The sequence below is a fragment of the Micromys minutus genome (assembly GCF_963924665.1).
Source record: "Micromys minutus genome assembly, chromosome: X".
NCBI classification, from domain to species: Eukaryota; Metazoa; Chordata; class Mammalia; order Rodentia; family Muridae; genus Micromys; species Micromys minutus.
The window spans coordinates 3,107,395-3,125,039 of record NC_137970.1 but is presented as its reverse complement, the minus strand read 5'-3'; the positions used below and the strand labels follow the sequence as shown (position 1 = coordinate 3,125,039).

Below are 17,645 nucleotides of genomic sequence, written 5' to 3'. Positions count from 1 at the left end.
AAAGCAGAAAGAAACAGCATCAGTTTTAAGGATGACAGTGTTGAGTCTCACGGTAAGACAGATGAGAACAAGGTGAGGACCTAGCTGGACTAAAAGTCACTAGCAAAGCAATGCTGTTGATAGACACTCTACTGAACAAGATAGAATAATTTCCAAACCAATTTAAGACAAAAAGGGCCCAAAGTAAACTCAATCAAGAGAGCATCACTGCTTTACCCACATCTCTTCTGCTGAGAACGTAAAATCCCAAAGGTGGGGATGGGGGTCTGAAAGTTCCTTTCTCTAGAAAGGAGAGGAATGAGATGAGGCCGGATTGGGCACTTCTCATTAGCAAACCATTGGGCAAGAAAGTATAGATGAGATCAGGCAGAGAGCATAGAGAACTGGCAAAGACCTACAGGCAGGAACTCTGGTGGACATTCCCCAGACCAGAGCCATGTCCACAAGTCTCAGGGGCCAAGAAGAGCTCCCACAAACATCCCAGGGACCAAGCAGCCTCCCTCACATGGTCTGAGCTACCTGGCGTATGCTCACTTGGGTTCCTCTTGTTCCAGCCTGAAAACTACATTGGCTGGGTAATCAGATAACCTGTCCAGGGGAGGCAACATACGTCTTTCTTACCAATGATTGGTACACTCCAGACTAAGGCCCACAGCTGCTTGCTCTTTGAAGGTGGAATAATCTCTAAAGATGGCTGCCGTCTGTGTGACGCCTTGGCCTTCCTGTAGAGTATTGGCCTAGAAGACAAGATCACCAATATCCCATCCAAAGTTCACCTGCAACTAGGGAAACTGGACAGTGAGCCTCGACCCGAACTCACTGAAGGTTTCATGTCCTTCTCGGCTAAAGTATCTGGGAGTGGGAGACACTACTGGTGGCATCATCTTATATCCCATCATGCAGCAGCCCCTCACTCACGGACAGCATGTGGCTATAGTTCTCAAGCATCATATTCCTGTAAAGGTTCTCCTGGGTAAGTGTCCCAGGTCACACAGCTAGGAATTGGGAATAAAAATCTATGTGGTCTACTTTAGTACCTAGTCTTAAATGCTATGAAATAAAAATAGTTATATAATTTAAATTATTTTAAATTTCACAGAGGAAACCCATCATGTGTTAGAAAGATTTTGCCCTGAAAATTCAATTCACTCAGTACACATTTATTGAATGAATGTAAGTAGTACAGACGTGTGTGTGTGTGTGTGTGTGTGTGTGTGTGTGTGTGTGTCACTTCATATATTACCTCAGGCTATAAGGACTTACATTTGATCCCTTGCAACATGCTACCCCCTGCCAGAGACACTCTATCTTCTGAACTCAAACCTTAATTTAGCTGGAGAATAAAAGAATACTTACAAACACAACTCTGACAGCCAGACAGAGGGAGACGACTGCTGTCTAGTGTGGGCCCTGTGTCCAGGTGGCCCAGAGATCAGGAAGTTGTCTGCTTGAAGCTGATAACGCAGGCTTTATAAAGGATACAGAGATAGAAAATGCTAAATATAGATCCTAAATCATCAGCACTGTGTCTAATCTTAACTCATCAATCATGAGACAAAGAGCCAGAGAGTTTGTGGTCTGAGCACCCAAATCAGACAAAAGGGTGAGAGGTTTGTTTGTGGGTTTGTTCCCACCGAAGAGTAACTCCCTTCTATAAATGCCCCAATTCCTACCAGAGATCAAATTCCACTAGCTCCTGCTCTGAATCTCATTCTGCCATGCCACACTTCAGCTGGCGGTGTTCACTTCAACATGACCATGGTTACCCACAAGAACCAAACTGGACATAGTAGGCACTAGTTTTCTCAGAGAGGCAGAATATTGAAGGCAGCAAAGCCAAAGGGCAGTAACAACAGGTTTCTCCTGCAGGAGGGCACGTTGAGGTCACCATTAGCTATGGTTCCAGACTAATGAGCTTGCTGCTGACATTCAGCATCCCCTAAAGGATAAGTCCACCAACAAGTAGTCCAGGACATGATTCAAATTCATAACTCAAAGTATACCCTCTTGTAGAAGTTAATCATGGTTCTTCTTCCCAGTCCCATGCTCCCAGAAATGAGACTCAGACTCAAAATATATTTACAAACACCTTGGCCATATAGCTTACTAGAATCATAGCTTAATATAAACCATTTATTTTAGTATACATACTGCTATGTGGCTGGTTACCTGTGCTCAGGTACATTGTACCTGTCTCCTCTTATCTTTCCAGGCTGATATTTTCACACTTAGCTTCATCCCAGAATCCTTTCTGCCTCCCAGATGTCCCACCTTTCATTTCATGCCTAAGCCACGGGCCATAGGAATTTTAATTGACAGGTGTATATACTGAATGTATATTTCTCACAACACTGTAAAGTCAAGCCATCAAAAATCTCTGTAGAACAGATGACATTCTAAAAAGGCAGGTAGCATTATTGTAGGAGGGAAAACACAAAAACCTGGATTACTTTCCCACTCTGGATATTTATTTGATTTATTTTTATGTGTCTGGTGCCTATGGAGGCCAGAAGAGGCTGTCAAATGCCCTGGAACTGAAGTCAGTTGTGAGCTGCCATGTGGATACTGGAAATTAAATCCAGGTCCTCTGGAAGAGCCACCAGTGTTTTTAACTACTGCACGCTCTAGCCATCTCTCTAAAATTTTTTTAATGGTACCATAGATGGATTAGATATTTAGCTGTGTGTAAGATAGTCATAAAATTATTAAGCATTCTTATTACTTGGCTTTTCTTTGTTGTTGTTGTTGTTGTTGTGATGAATGCCCAAGAGAAATAATCGAATGGCAGGGAGCTTTATTTAGGTTCCCACTTTCAGATGTTTTCGTCCCTGGTTGGTAGCTCTGTTACTTTGGGCTTGTGGCAAAGCCATTTACTAAAGAGCATGGTACAGCACAGCTTCTCACCTCATAGCAACCAGCAAGAAGATAGCTCAAAGAGTAAAGAGCAAGGAATAAAAGCCATCCTTTAAAGCTATTTCCTCAAAGACTTAACTTCTTCCAACAGTGTTCCTCTCCTAGTCTCCAACACCCCCCAATTAGACAGCAAGTTATGAATTCTAGAGGCCTAATTATAATGTTATGTTGGCTAGTTTTATGTCAACTGGATACAAGCTAGAGTCATTGGAGAGGAGGGAACCTCAAAAAATGTATCCATAAGGCTGGGCTGCATTCAAGCCTATGGGTGTGGGAGGCCCAGCCCCTTGTAGGTAGCACCCTCTCTTGGTGGTGATTGTAGGTTCTATAAGAAAAAGCAGGCTGAGCAAGACATGGGAGCAAGCCAGTAAGCAGTACCCCTCCGTGGCTTCCGTATCAGCTTCTGCCTCCAGGTTCGGTTCTGAGTCCCTATTATCCTTAGGTTTGGTCTTCTCATTGTGTCCTGGGTATCCTGGATGTTTTGGATTAGAATCTTTTTGATTTTTGTATTTTCTCTGACTGTTGTGTCAATGATTTCTATGGTGTCTTCTGCACCTGAGATTCTCTCCTCCATCTCTTGTAGTCTGTTGGTGATGCTAGCATCTATGACTCCTGATGTCTTTCCTAGGTTTTCCAACTTCAGGGTTGTCTCCTTTTGTGATTTCTTCATTGTTTCTATTACTATTTTTAATTCCTTCAGCTGTTTGTGCTTTCCTTTAGCTCTTTAAGTTGTGTGTGTGTGTGTATGTGTGTGTGTGTGTGTGTGTGTGTGTGTGTGTTTCCTCTTTAAGGGCTTCAACTTGTTTTTGTGTATTCTCCTGGTTTTCCTGTACTTCTTTAAGTGTGTTATTTATGTGCTTCTCAAAGATCTCCATCATCATTGTGAAGTATGATTAAGTCTAAATCTTGTTTTTCTGGTGAGTTGGGATATCCACTATTTGCAGTGGTGGGAGAACTGGGTTCTGATGTTGCCAACTTGTCTTGGTTTTTATTTTTTAGAGTGTTGCGCTTACCTCTTGCCATCTTGTTATAGGTGATGCTAGGTGATCTTGTTGTCTCTTACTGGAGCTTGTCTGTTCTGTGTGGGTCAGTGGGTCCATGGTTTCTAGAGCAAGATTGTTTCTGGGTGTTCCTTTCTCAGGGTAGGTTGTGAATTCCGATGGCAGAGCCCAGTCCTGATGTACCTGGGCCTAGTCTGACCTTGGGCTGGAAGTGTGCACTCCCAGGCAGTACAGAGATTTCTGGGCCGGCTCTCCCAGGGTAGTTTGTGGGCAGAAGAAGTTGACTCACCCTTCCACTTAGGATGGAAAGTGCTTCTGCAGCTCTTCTGAGCTCCCAGGTACTTGTGGGTGGGCGGGCCACTGGTCCTGATGAAACTGGGCTGAGTCTGGCCTTGGGCCGGAAGTCGTATGTGTTGTTTAATAGTTAGGTTTTTAGTTTGGAAAAATGAAAACACTTCAGAAATAGATATGTTGATGTTTTACTGACAATTTCATCATGTCTGATGTTGTTGAACAATATATTAAGTAGCTTTGTGGCAATTTTTGGTATTCACAGATCATTATGCTTAATCTATACCCAACAAGAAATCTGTTTCCATGTTCCATTCTGTACTTCCATGTACTTCATGCTTATGGTAACTAGTGGGATTTCTAGGCATGCTATCAAACCTCTAAAAGAATTAAGTACTGACAAAATTATTCATATAATGTTATGCCAAAATGCCTTTAAAATCTGTAAATGTGTCTCTCTTTTTAAAAAAAATAAAGCGGTAAGAAAAAAGAATTTAAATGTCAATGATACTGTCAGAGACTTGTTTTTTTAAAAAAAAAACAATATATTAAGAAGACCAAGTGGTAAATTTCGTGTTGTGTATATTTTATCTCTTCCATACCCAGGAAACAAGATACACATGTGTTCAGAAAGACTCCAAACAGAAAATTCTGTCAGGAGATGGTCATTCTCCGGATGTGACTCTAAAATCTGGCCCATGACTACCTGAAGAAGTGCCGTATTTACTTCTTTCTGTCATTTTTGTTCTTCTTTTGGCCAATTTCCAGAGTCCTGGTTTACTTTGTTTTTGTTTTATATCTTATTGGTCATATATATATAAGTAAACCACTGCTTAGATTTTTTTTTAGATAAAAGCTATCACTAGCCTGGAACATACCATAGGCTGTGTTACATAGGCTTTCATAAGATTAAACAATATATTTCATAAATAAACTCCATAGGTTGGAACTGGCCATAAGCCAGGCCCATGGACAGTGAGCCTCAGTGGTCTGAATAGCTCTATCTCCCCAGTGCTGGGGTTACATGTTCATGCTGTCATACTCAGCTCTTTAGCAATATTCTGTATATTATAGTGCCCAGTACTTTAAAACATTTAAAAAATTTTTATTATATGAGTGTCTTTTCTGCATGTATGTCTACAGAAAATATACATCCTCGGTTTAGCATGGCTTTTTGAAGGTGGAATTAGTTAAGCTTATCTCTTAGCCATACTAAAAGTTCAACTAGGATAGTAGCTGATTTGGCTTCCTAATTCTTCCAAGTTAAGTGCTAAGTGAAAGAAGCTGAAGAGGAGAGAATGGGTGAGTGACGCACCCCTGCCCCTAGAAAGCTTACCTCTAAAATGTTTTTTGAAGGGCACTCTATGGAAATAGCCCATTAAAGAAAACATCACCCCAAACACAGGAGAATACTGAGTACTAATTGTCTGTATGATCTTGTAACTCATCAGCAACTGAGCTGATGTGGTATCTTGCTACAAACAAAAATTCCACCCACTAGAATCTATTCTAGATAATCACGTAGAATTAAAATAGCTCCTAACAGTCAAACTGAGTTGCACCTCTCTACTTCACCCAGCAGATGGAGACATTTTATAAGACATGAGAAAATGTTAAAGCATTTCTAAATATCTAAACTAGAAATTGTCTTTTATTTTCTTTCTCCTTTGCCAACACTGAAATCATTTACAAAATGGCATTAATCTAGAAGTTACATCTCTCTCTCTCTCTCTCTCTCTCTCTCTCTCTCTCTCTCTCTCTCTCTCTCTCTCTCTCTCTCTCACACACACACACACACACACACACACACACACACACACTCACCAAGAACAATTCTAAAAAGCAATAGAAAATTGCAAGTTCTTTCATCCCTTGTTTGCATAGACTTTTTATCAGACATTGTCTTATTTAGCATCAAATCACACACATCTACCTAGTTACTGACAAAAATAGAAGAATAGGACATGTAAAAATGGGAAAATCTATCTTCTCAATAATTGCTTTCTCTGTTTTCTTCTAACTACTTTCTTCAGCAAAGTTTCCTGACTCTTCTTTGTCTTTCTTATTAGTTATTTAAAATTATAATCCCCACCTCCACTCCATGTAAGTTTTCATTTCCTGCAATTTCAGTTACATGCATTCAACTATTGTTCAAAATTGTTGAGTGGAAAAATTCATACATAAGCAACTCATGACTCCTAGATCACATCATGTTCCAAGTACTGTGATTAAACCAAAGGCCTCCCTACTTTGACAAGCCCTACAAATAAATAATCCTTGGTCAAGAGTATTCATAGTGGCCGCCATCCCTACCAGCAAGTCTCTTATTAACCACCTGGGTTATCAGATCATCTACTAAAACATCATGATGCTTTGTTCAAAACGATGTTTGGCAACAAAGAGCAGGCCAGCCATACCAAAGAGAAACTACTAGAAGTATTCACCTATACGCAAAGGAGAAAATTCTTGACTTAAGGAAAGAAAATATTGTATACTAAGGTTACTAAGATGTGTAGAACCATAAGATGTTTTGAGACTAAGCAGAGCTTGTGTGCATGTGTGTGTGTGTGTGTGTGTGTGTGTGTGTGTGTGTGTGTGTGTGTGTTATTTTTGTGTGTATATGTGAGTGTGGTGAATGCACACACATGGAGCAGGGGCAGACATCTGGTGGCGGCAGGAGAGGGTCTCCCACTGAACCTGGAGCTAGGCTAACAGTCAGCAAGTTCCACCAAGCCTCCTGTCTCGTCTTCCCCACAATTCTGGTGTTACAGGCACATACAAAATCATGCCCACTACTTTAAAACATTTTTAAAGTTTTTATTATATGAGTGTTTCATCTGCATGTATGTCTATGCACCATGTACATGTCTGGTGCCTGCAAAGGTCAGAAGAGGATGAAATATTTCCTGGAACTGGAGTCACAGATGGGTGTGAACTATAATGTAGATGTACAGGATTGAACCCAGATTCTCTGGAAGATCACAGTGATCTTAACTTCTGAATTATCTCTCAAGTCTTCTGGGTTTTTTGTTGTTGTTGTTTTTGTTTTTTTAAAACAGGATTGCTGGAATATGAACTCAGGTTTTCATAGTTTTCAGCAAGCACTCTCATCTACTGAGCCATATATCCAGCCCACACACCTAACTTTTATTAAAATTTCATTGTGGCTCCGTAGTTAGAAGTACTCATTGCTTTTACAGAAGATTGGGGTTCAATTCACAGCACCCACATGGCATCTTGTAACTCTCTGTAACTCTAGTCCCAGAAGATCCAATGAGGTCTTGACCTCTTTGGGCCCCAGGCATGTATATAATGCACATAAATATAGTCATGCAAACCACTCATACATAAAAATGAATCATTAGTTATATCAAAGTGATTTTATATGGGGACTTTAAAATTTATGTGGAATAGCACAATCTATAAAACAGTATTTCAGGCAGAATGAATAATATGAGTTCAAATTTAAAAGCATCAAACTGTCTTGCAGATTTTTATGGAAGCCACAATACTCTGGCTACAACACACAGAGTTAAAAGCACTGTAATGTAGGATGGAGAAGTGATAGGAAATGGGACAGCAGAGACACACCGGAGCCACACACACCTTACAAGAGGCAGTAAGAAACACGGACAGCATTACCGCCATCTTGTCACTTAAAAAGCCTCACATCAAGTGTGGAGCCTGTAGAAGACAGAAGCAGAGAGATTAATTAAGAGAAGATAGGCTGGACAATGCTGGTGCATGTTTTTAATCCTGGCACTCAGGAGCAGAGGTAGGCAGATATCTGAGTTTGAGGCCAGCGTTCTCCACAAAGTGAGTTCCAGTAAATGGTGGCTTACAACCATCTATAACTCAGAACTCCAATTTCAGAGGATATGATTGACCTAACCACTATGATCACCAGGCTTGTACACAGAGTACACATACAGGCCACAGACAAAATTTTATACACATAATCTTGAATAGATAAATAGAAAAATATTTTTTAAAGAAGAGATGGTAGATGTTCGACTGGTGGTCTATATCCATAATCTTGAGAAATTGAGGCAGGAATATTGTTAGGAATTGAAGATCAGACGAGGTTTTTTAGTAAGACATTTTTGTGACCAAAAATATGTTAGATAATGGATCACACAAAATATAGACTCTTTGTGAGTTGATGAACAGTAGTTTCTTAAGAGGGGAAGCATTTAAGATGAGACCTTTAAGAAACAATAGGGGAGCTGATGCTATGGAACACTGAACAATAGGAGCAGCATAGGGACCTATTGTCACTTTTGCATGACACCTGACAGTTGGCAGGACCTACTGTTTTGTTCACTAAACAAAAGCCCCAAATGTAGCTGCCAGACTTCAAGGAAGATGAACTGAGACATGTTCTGGAGGAGCTGAAAACTTCATATGAACAACACAAGTCTGATGAGAATGAAGCAAAGCTAGCTAGATGAGATGACCTGACACCAACCAGAAAATTTTGGCATTGGTTAATGAATGCAGTCTATGCTATAGCATTCTACACTCTGCACTAAGGCTGGGTGCTTTGAATTAGAGCACTCGGGTGGAAATGCAGGAGCATCTTGCTAAGTGCTTTTCAGTTCCCCACATATACTGAAGAAATAGACTGGTTGCATCATAAAAAGTCTTTTGCTACTTAAGAGGCCACTGGGAGGAGACAAAGGTTTAGATTCACACAGGATGTGAAACTTCCAAAACACTAATATATTATAGTGTCTAAAAGACTATCAGTGTGGAGAGTTCTTAAAAGCTAAAAATAAATCTACTATATGACCCAAATATACCTAAAGGACTAGACATCATGTTCCTCAGATACTCACTCAACTATTCTTACTGCTGCTCTATTCACAGTGGCTAGGAAATGGAAACAACTTAAATTTCCTTCAGCCAGTGAACGGATAATGAAAATGTAGTACACACACTGTAGAATACTATTCAGTTGTAAAGAAAGATGTCATCATGAACTTTGCAGGTAAATGGAATGAAATTTGGAAAGATCATATTGAGTGAGGTAACCCAGATCCAGAAAGACAAATGCCTCATGTTCTTTCTTATTAGAGGCTCTTAAATCCAAATTTTCACACATAAGCACACATCCAAGAGTAACTGCAGAAACATGGGAAGTAAAATAGGACCATTTTTCAGGCAGAAGAGAAATCAAAAAGGGACAGGACCTTTAGGACCAGAGGCAGACGATAAGTCCCTGTTGCTGAAGATACCATGCCTTTCAGAAGCAGGGCCCAAAGATCCCTGAGCTGAAACTGACCTGAACGACCTCTCACTGAAGACTAGATTTCATGATAGTAGAAGGCACTGTCCAGGAGAAAGAAGTTTGTTGCAGCCAACAAAAATAAAAAAGAAGTAGAGATCTGAAGACTGCTTTGACATCAGACATGGAGATGCAGTTTGGAGTTTGCCAGCTGGCTTCTTTACTTGCTTTGGGAATTATAGTTAAGTGATTGGATGAATCTCAAAAGAGACTTTGAACTTTGGACTTTTAACATTGTCAAGACTGTTATAGACTATGGGGACTTCAGAAGTTGAACTAAATGTATTTTTTTTTATTATGCTATGGCTAGATATGGCCCCATAGACTCATGTGTTTGAACGAACCTATAGGGGCCAGGGAGTGGAATGTGATAGTTTTTATGTGCTTGGCCCAGGGAGGGAGTGATACTATTTGTAGGTGTGACCTTGCTGGAGTGGGTGTGTCACTGTGACCTCAGGCTTTAATACTCTTTTCTTAGTTGCCTGGAATCCAGTATTCTGCTAGCAGCCTTCAGATAAAGACATACAACTCTCAGCATCTCCTGCACCATGCCTGCCTGGATGCTGCCATGTTCCCACCTTGATGACAATGGACTGAACCTCTGAACCTGTAAACCAGACCCAGTTAAATGTTGTCCTTATAAGAATTGCCTTGATCATGATGTCTGTTCACATCAGGAAAACCCTAACAGAACCTAACAGAAAACCCTAACTTGCACCATGCAAGTTTCTAAAGGAGGGAGGGAACCAACAGTCTTTTTTTTTTTCAGTATACAAATAAAAGTTTACTGTACAAAATTAAGGCTTTGTACTAAGGGTGACTCTTTCTCCAAAACTTCACCTTCACTTTCAACCATTAAAAATGACTTGACTGAATGTGATCAAAATAAGAACTATAAACAATACCAAGTCCTTTAAAACTGGCCTTCCACATGTTACTTCTTGGCATAGTTAATCTTCATGGCATGGGACGGTGTGATCTTAAACCCTTGCAGAGCATCTCTGGCAGCTCCGGCCTGCCCATCATTCATTTTCAAATTCTACAAAGGCAGTGTCATGTCTCCCCAGTACCAAGCGAACTTCCTTGGAACCAAGGAACTGGTTGAACATGGATAACATCATCTCATTCGTCTCCTCTGGTATTAAAGAATAGGATAGAGTTTGGAGGGTAATGGTGCTGCATTTCCTTGGGTATTAGCTGCATTTGGTGTCCCTGACCAGGCTTCTTGTTTGCAGCTGCTGCAGCCTGTCCCATGCTTTTAGCTTTCTTCTTTCCGTTTTTCTTTTGTCAGTGAAGGTAACGTGTATTTTAGATATGATATCGGAATCTGTTTTTGCGTACAGAATTCTCATTGGTTTACCATAAATTGGAAGTACTGTGACTGCCTCAAAGCATTTTTGGATGAGCCCAGTTCCTTAAATATAACAAAAGCCTGTCCCCTCATTTTCATGGTCTTTAAAGCCACAATATTTACCATGTGTCCAAACTGAGAAAACAGGGCATACAGTGATGTTTTCAATTCATTTTTTTTTAATTTTGCCATTCATGTTGCTGATATAAATCATGTAATTTGGTCTGATATCTGTGTTTGGGTAAAATCCTTCAAATAGCCTGAAGTCAGTACTGTCTGCTTGAAGCCAAAACTGGAAGAGCCCCAGTTTTCTTCATTATTAATTATTTCATTTATTTACATTCCAAATGTTGCCCCCCTTCCTAGTCCCCCTTCTACAAGTTCTTCACCCCACCCCCTCTCCCCTTTGTTTCTGACAGGATGCTCCTTCACCTACCCTCCCACCTCACCTGGCTCACATCTCCCTTCCCTGGAGCATCAAGTTTCTACAGAATTTAGCACATCCTTTCCCACTGAGGCCAGACAAGGAAGTCCTCTGCTACATATGTAGTGGGGGCCACAGACCAGCCCATGCATGTATGCTGCCTGGTTGATGGCTTAGCCTCTGAGATCTCTGAGGGATCCAGGTTAATTGATATTGCAACCAACAGTCTTACCAGCTATGACAACTATGAACCATATCAATGACTAAGATGTCACATAACCCTAAGAGTGCGACAGTGATGCTCATACTTTGACAGTATCAAACAGCTCTCTCATTGAACTTAAGACTTTTTAACAAGAGTCAAACCATGCCTCATACTAGAAACTTGGATGACAATTCAATGTTAGTGAAGTCATGAATATTGGAGTAGAACCTACTGTAACAGGCCCCCCAGACTTTAGCACAGCTGACTCCATGATGAAAGTGTCATTGAGGCTGTAAAACTAAGCACATAGACATAGTACTGGATGTCAAAACTAAAATATCAAAAAAAAAAAAAAAAAGGAAAACATCAAATTCCAAATGTACCAAACTTGCTTTTTGGATTTTGTAGCTCTGCTCTGGCTAAATGTTCTTGTTAATGGAAATATGCCAACCCAAGACATGTCTTGTGTGTGTGTGTGTGTGTGTGTGTGTGTGTGTGTGTGTGTGTGTGTGTGTTTAAAACTTAACCCCAAAGAAAGGCACTGGGCTCCACTGGGATCCCAAACACCCAGTGTAGTTGCCAGCTGGCTAATAATGGCTTTCTATTGGCTGACACATATGTCTAAATAGTATTCTCTGGTGAATACCCCCACAATATTGCAATCATTGCTTTACTAAACCAGTTTACTTTATAATAACAATTTAAATATTTGTCCTTATACTAACAGATAGGTACTCTCCACCCCTCATTAAGGAAACTTAATTTTGTAACAGATGGAAACCACTACAGAAAGTCACAACCAATCAAAATGCAGAGTTGTGGAACCCAGTGCCAATGGATACATTTACAAAACATCCCTGCTCCTATGGTTCAGGGAACACTTTTGAAAAAGGGGTGTAAAGACACTAACAAGACAAAGTATCAGGGAGTTTACTGTGAGGTTGTATTTCCTTGTAACATCAGAATCCATACTGGTAGGTCTCATCAACATAATCACCCAAACATGAGTTGAAAAAGTATGAAACCAGTGAACATGTCCAACTGGATGAGGAAAATCTCAGAGGCTTCAATAACACACGAAGAACTACAGGCAACTATGAAATGCTGAGTGAGAGAAATAGTATTGTCCAGGGAAGAGCACACCATTTGGTATCCAATACCAATGGTCAATCCTGAAAACATTCATACAAGTAACATAAAGACTGACAATTTCATGTACATATATGCATATATGTGTATCTGCACATTTAAGTATACATATAAAGAGTGTAATAACAAGTAATGAAAGAAGAGGTCATGAATTTGAAAGAGAGCAAGAAGGGGTTCACAGGAGGACTTGGAGAGAGAAATGGGGAGGGAGTAATGTTATAACTATATTATTATCTCAAAAAATTAAGTTAAAAAGTCTATAGAGAAGTTAAAATTGACAGTAATACTTCAATCCTGTTTGAAAAAAAAATAACAGCATTTTTTTTTTGCCTTGGTATAATTGAGCAGCTGATAAAGGTTTCTAGACCATTCACTGTCGTGACTGCTTTACATGCCCACGGGCAGGGTACTTCTAGGCCTGTCTAGGTGTGAAGCTGAGGCTAGCTCATGACATCTGCAGTCAGAACTTCCCACCCTCATCCACCTCCTCCTTTGGTTTTAAATTCTCAAACACGGGCCAGAATTGGTGGCACATGCCTTTAAATTAGCACTCAGGAAGCAGTGGCAAGAAGATCTCTATGAGTTTGAAGCTAGCCTGGTCTGCAGAATGAGTTCCAGGACAACTGGTGCTACATAGTGAGACCCAAAAAACAAAATTTACAGGCACATTTTAAGAGAATCCAGAAAGGCTCTGAAGTAGTTAATTATGGCATTTTGGAATATAAAGATAACATTATTCAAAACAGAAAATACATCAGGATATTGTCTTAGTCAGGGTTTCTATTTCCGCACAAACATTATGACCAAGAAGCAAGTTGGAAGGAAAGGGTCTATTCAGCTTACAATTCCACATTGCTGTTCATCACCAAAGGAAATCAGGACTGGAACTCAAGTAGGTCAGAAAGCAGGAGCTGATGCAGAAACCACGGAGGGATGTCACTTACTGGCTGCTTCCCCTGGCTTGCTCAGCTTTCTTTCTTATAGAGCCCAGGTCTGCCAGCCCAAGGATGGCTCCACCCACAATGGGCTGGGCCCTCCCCCCTTGATCACTAGTAGAGAAAATGCCTTACAGCTGGATCTCATGGAGGCATCTCCCCAACTGAGGCTCCTTTCTCTGTGATTAACTCCAGCTTGTGTCAAGTTGACACAAAACCAGCCAGTACAGATATCTTATTTTTCAATGATTATACAAAAGTTAGCTTAAGAGGCCTGGAAAGATGGCTCAGCAGTTAAAAGCACTGACTGCTCTTACAGAGGAACCAGGTTCAATTCCCAGCAACCACATGGCAGCTCACAACTGTCTGTAAATCGAAGATAGGACACTCACATACATGTGGGCAAAACACCAATGCACATAAAATAAAAATAAATAAATGATTTTTAAAAGAATTAGATTGAGATTAAAATAAATTTGAAGTTTATGGGTGTCATCCTGATGTAACTGTTGAGGCAGAATTGAAAATATGAGGAAAAACTAGAGTTTAAAAGTGGTATTTGAGAGTAAACAATATAATTTACTAGAAGAATCCAAGGGAGTTAGAAGTGTCAGATGGTCTACTAGAACAAGAAGAGGAGTCCATGAATGTTGTGGTTTCTTAGGTTAGTTGGATACTCAGAGAGATTTAAAAAGAGCAGCTTATAATGTGGCAAGGTAATCACAAAAAGTGGAGCAGTGTTTAAAGAGAAAAGACAGTCACACCTCCTCTTGTCATGAAACCTCTATATTCCTCATAAATAATGATACCCAAACTACACCAGTTATTCTTGTCTTACTTGGGTCAGTTCTGGGGAACCCTGTCTGTTACCACATAGGAAAGCCAACATCTTCTGCACATGAGGGACTGAAGGCATTACAAAAATGTCCTGATCTATACTATGTAATAACTATTTTTCCTTTCTGTTAAAAAAAGGATTAAAAGGAACACACTGAAAAGTAAGTTCAACTAAACTTTAGATTCCAAAAATAAAATAAAGTAAAATAAACTTTAGATTCCTTCTAACTAGATAAATTACATGTATTACAATATGGAAGGAAGTTGTGTAGATGTATAAAAATGTAATTAAAATTCCAGGGCAAATCATTCTTTGGCTGAAAATTATTTGTTCATTTAAGTTTCTATCCCAAAACCCAAAGTGCCCTGGCAAATGTTCTGCTATTGAATTTAATCAGAAACTCAACATCTTAAAAGAGGTGTGTTGTGCAGTCAGATTGGCCAAGATCCAAAACTCAGATGACAACAGATGCTGGCGAGGTTGCGGAGAAACAGGAATACTTCTCCATTGTTGGTGGGGGTGCAAATTAATACAACCACTCTGGAAATCAGTCTGGCGATACCTCAGAAAATTGGATATAATACTACCTGAAGACCCAGCTATTCCACTTCTGGGCATATACCCCGGAGACACCTTAGTACACAACAAAGATATATGCACCACAATATTCATAGCAGCTCTATTTATAATAGCCAGAAGCTGGAAGGAACCCAGATGTCCTTCAGTAGATGAATGGATACAAAAATTGTGGTACATTTATACAATGGAGTACTACTCAGCCATCAGAAACAATGACTTAACCAAATTCTTAAGAAAATGGCTGCATCTAGAGAATATCATCCTGAGTGAGATAACCCAGTCACAAAAGAACAGACATAATATGCAGTCACTGATAGTGGGATGCTAACCCCAGAGGCTCACACTGCCCCAGAAACAACTCACAGACTGTATGAAGTCCAAGAAATAAACAAAACAAAACAAAACAAAAAAAATAGTCATGCTCAATCCTTATCCACCAAGAACACATTGACAAATTCCGGGTTGTACCCTGTATTACATGTACTGTCTTCTCATTGTAAAAAAAAAAAAAAGAAAAGAAAAGAAAAAATCTTTACACACCAAGAAAACGTTGACTATTTCCAGGTTGCATCTTGTTTTACATGTACTTTATGTTCATTGTTACTGATGGGATCTTTATCACACTATCAAACCTTTAAAAAAAAAAGTACTGACAAAAATGTATTGTATAATTTTATGCAAAAAATGCTTAAAATCTGCACATTTATCTTTGTTTTGTAAAATAAAGTTGTTAAAAAAAAAGAGGTGTGTTGTAAATGTGACCCAGATTCTCCTGTAAGAACAAAGGAAATACTTCCCTTATGCTAGCAATGTTGCCAGGTCCTTCTGGGACTGTCTTATCCAACAGGATCTGTTTTGCCCCAAATTATATCTCCTACAAGTCAGCCTGCAACTCATACACCTAAGTGACATGGGCCCTGGTTTCTCTTCTTGACTCGTCACAACTCTGAACAGCTATTTTATTTTCTAAGATTATCTTTCAGTGGAGCAAGAGAGATTTTAAACTTGAATTTCAACGCAACTGTAATGGTTTAAATAAAAAATGACTCTCATAGGTTCGCATATTTGAATGTTTACTCACTAGAAAGTGAAACTCTGAGAACGATAGGATATGTGGCTTTGCTGCAGGAGGTATATCCCTGGAAGTGTGTTGTGGGATTTCAAGAGCCCGCACCAGCTCTAATGTCTCATCTGCCTGCAGTTCATGATGTAAAAGTCTCAGCTGCTGCTCCAGTGCCATGCTTGTCTGCTCCCCAACAATTATGATCATGGACTAACAGTCTAAAACTATAAGCAGGCCCCTAATTAAATGATTTATTTTATGTGTTGCCTTGGTCATAGTGTCTCCTCACAATAATAGAACAGTAACTAAGACACCAATTTCTCTCTCTGCATAATCTTGTTTTGTTTCTTTCCCCTCCCATACTCTCCTCTTCTTTTTCTCTCATTCCCTCCTCTTCCCTTAAACATGTGTTACTTTCAGTGGTTCGTTTTAATAAACTTCCTGTATTTAGGTTGCAGAGTATGATTCTTAAAGAACTCAACTTATACCAGACCAAATTGAAAGAGCTTGGTCATGGATTGTAGGCCAACCATATACCAAACATTCCATGCATTTGACCTCTGAAATTCAAAATTGTTTGATCACTGAATGAAAAAAACAACTGAAAGAGTATTATAAAATGTTTTGAACTTCATTCTTAAATTTACCTACAATGACTTGTTTGGTGTGTGGTTTTATGACTTTGGGCATGTATACTTACATGACTTGGTGCACAGAGTTCACTGCTGGAATGTGTGCTTTGGGCGCATGTACCCTGAGTTGACAAAACATAACACAAAATGTTCTAATTATTCCCTTATCTCTCCCTTTGTAATCATTTTCTCTACTTAACTCCTAGCAACCACTAATCAGCTGATTGTCAATATACTTATACATGTTCCAGAATGCAATATCCATGGAATCATGGAGATTTGGAAGCTTGTCTCATCACACAAAATACTGCATTTGAGGTGCTGTGTATGGATGTGGGTGGGTGTGGCATGTGGCAAATGGATGTTTTGTCTGCATATATGCTTGTCATGAGAGTGTCAGATCCCCTGAACTGGAGTTATAGACAGTTGTCAACTGCCATGTGGTTGCTGGGAATCTAACGAAATCATCTGGAAGAGCAACCAATGCTCTTAACCACAAAACCATCTGTCCAGCCTGAGTGTTCTACTTTGTATTCCTGAATTTATTCCATTTTGTGGATCCCTAAAGTTTGTTTCTTTCTTTGCCAGGTGAATGAAAATGGAGTTGATTCCACTTTATTTTTAGCAATTATGACTAATGATGTTAGAAACATTTGCACATAGTATTGTATGTGAGCATAAGTTTTTGTTTAAATGTGTAGGCATGAAACAAGTGGGTCACATCGGTGTTTGTAATTGTATGGTAAAATGAAGAACTATTATTTTTCCTAAAGTAACTGAACTGTTGTTCTGCATTGCAATCAGTAGCATATCAATATTCCAGTACTGTAGTAATTGTATTGTCAGATTTTTTTAATTAATTAATTAATTTGTTCACATCCCAACACCGCTTCCCCTTCTGATCTCTCCTTCACTGATTCCCTTCCCCCTCCTCTCCCCTTCACCCGTGAGAGGTGGGTATCCACCCCCCAAGGCAC

The 17,645-nt window shown here is 39.7% G+C and overlaps 1 pseudogene across 1 annotated transcript; it reads right to left on the bottom strand.

The window, feature by feature from the left end:
- Window positions 1-10,426: 10,426 nt before the first annotated feature.
- On the bottom strand, window positions 10,427-16,213 carry LOC308415824 (U2 small nuclear ribonucleoprotein B''-like; annotated as a pseudogene). The gene is made up of 2 exons: window positions 16,148-16,213; window positions 10,427-11,135 (listed from the first exon to the last, which is right to left on the bottom strand). The product of its transcript is annotated as a U2 small nuclear ribonucleoprotein B''-like (transcript).
- Between the last annotated feature and the right edge of the window lie 1,432 nt (window positions 16,214-17,645).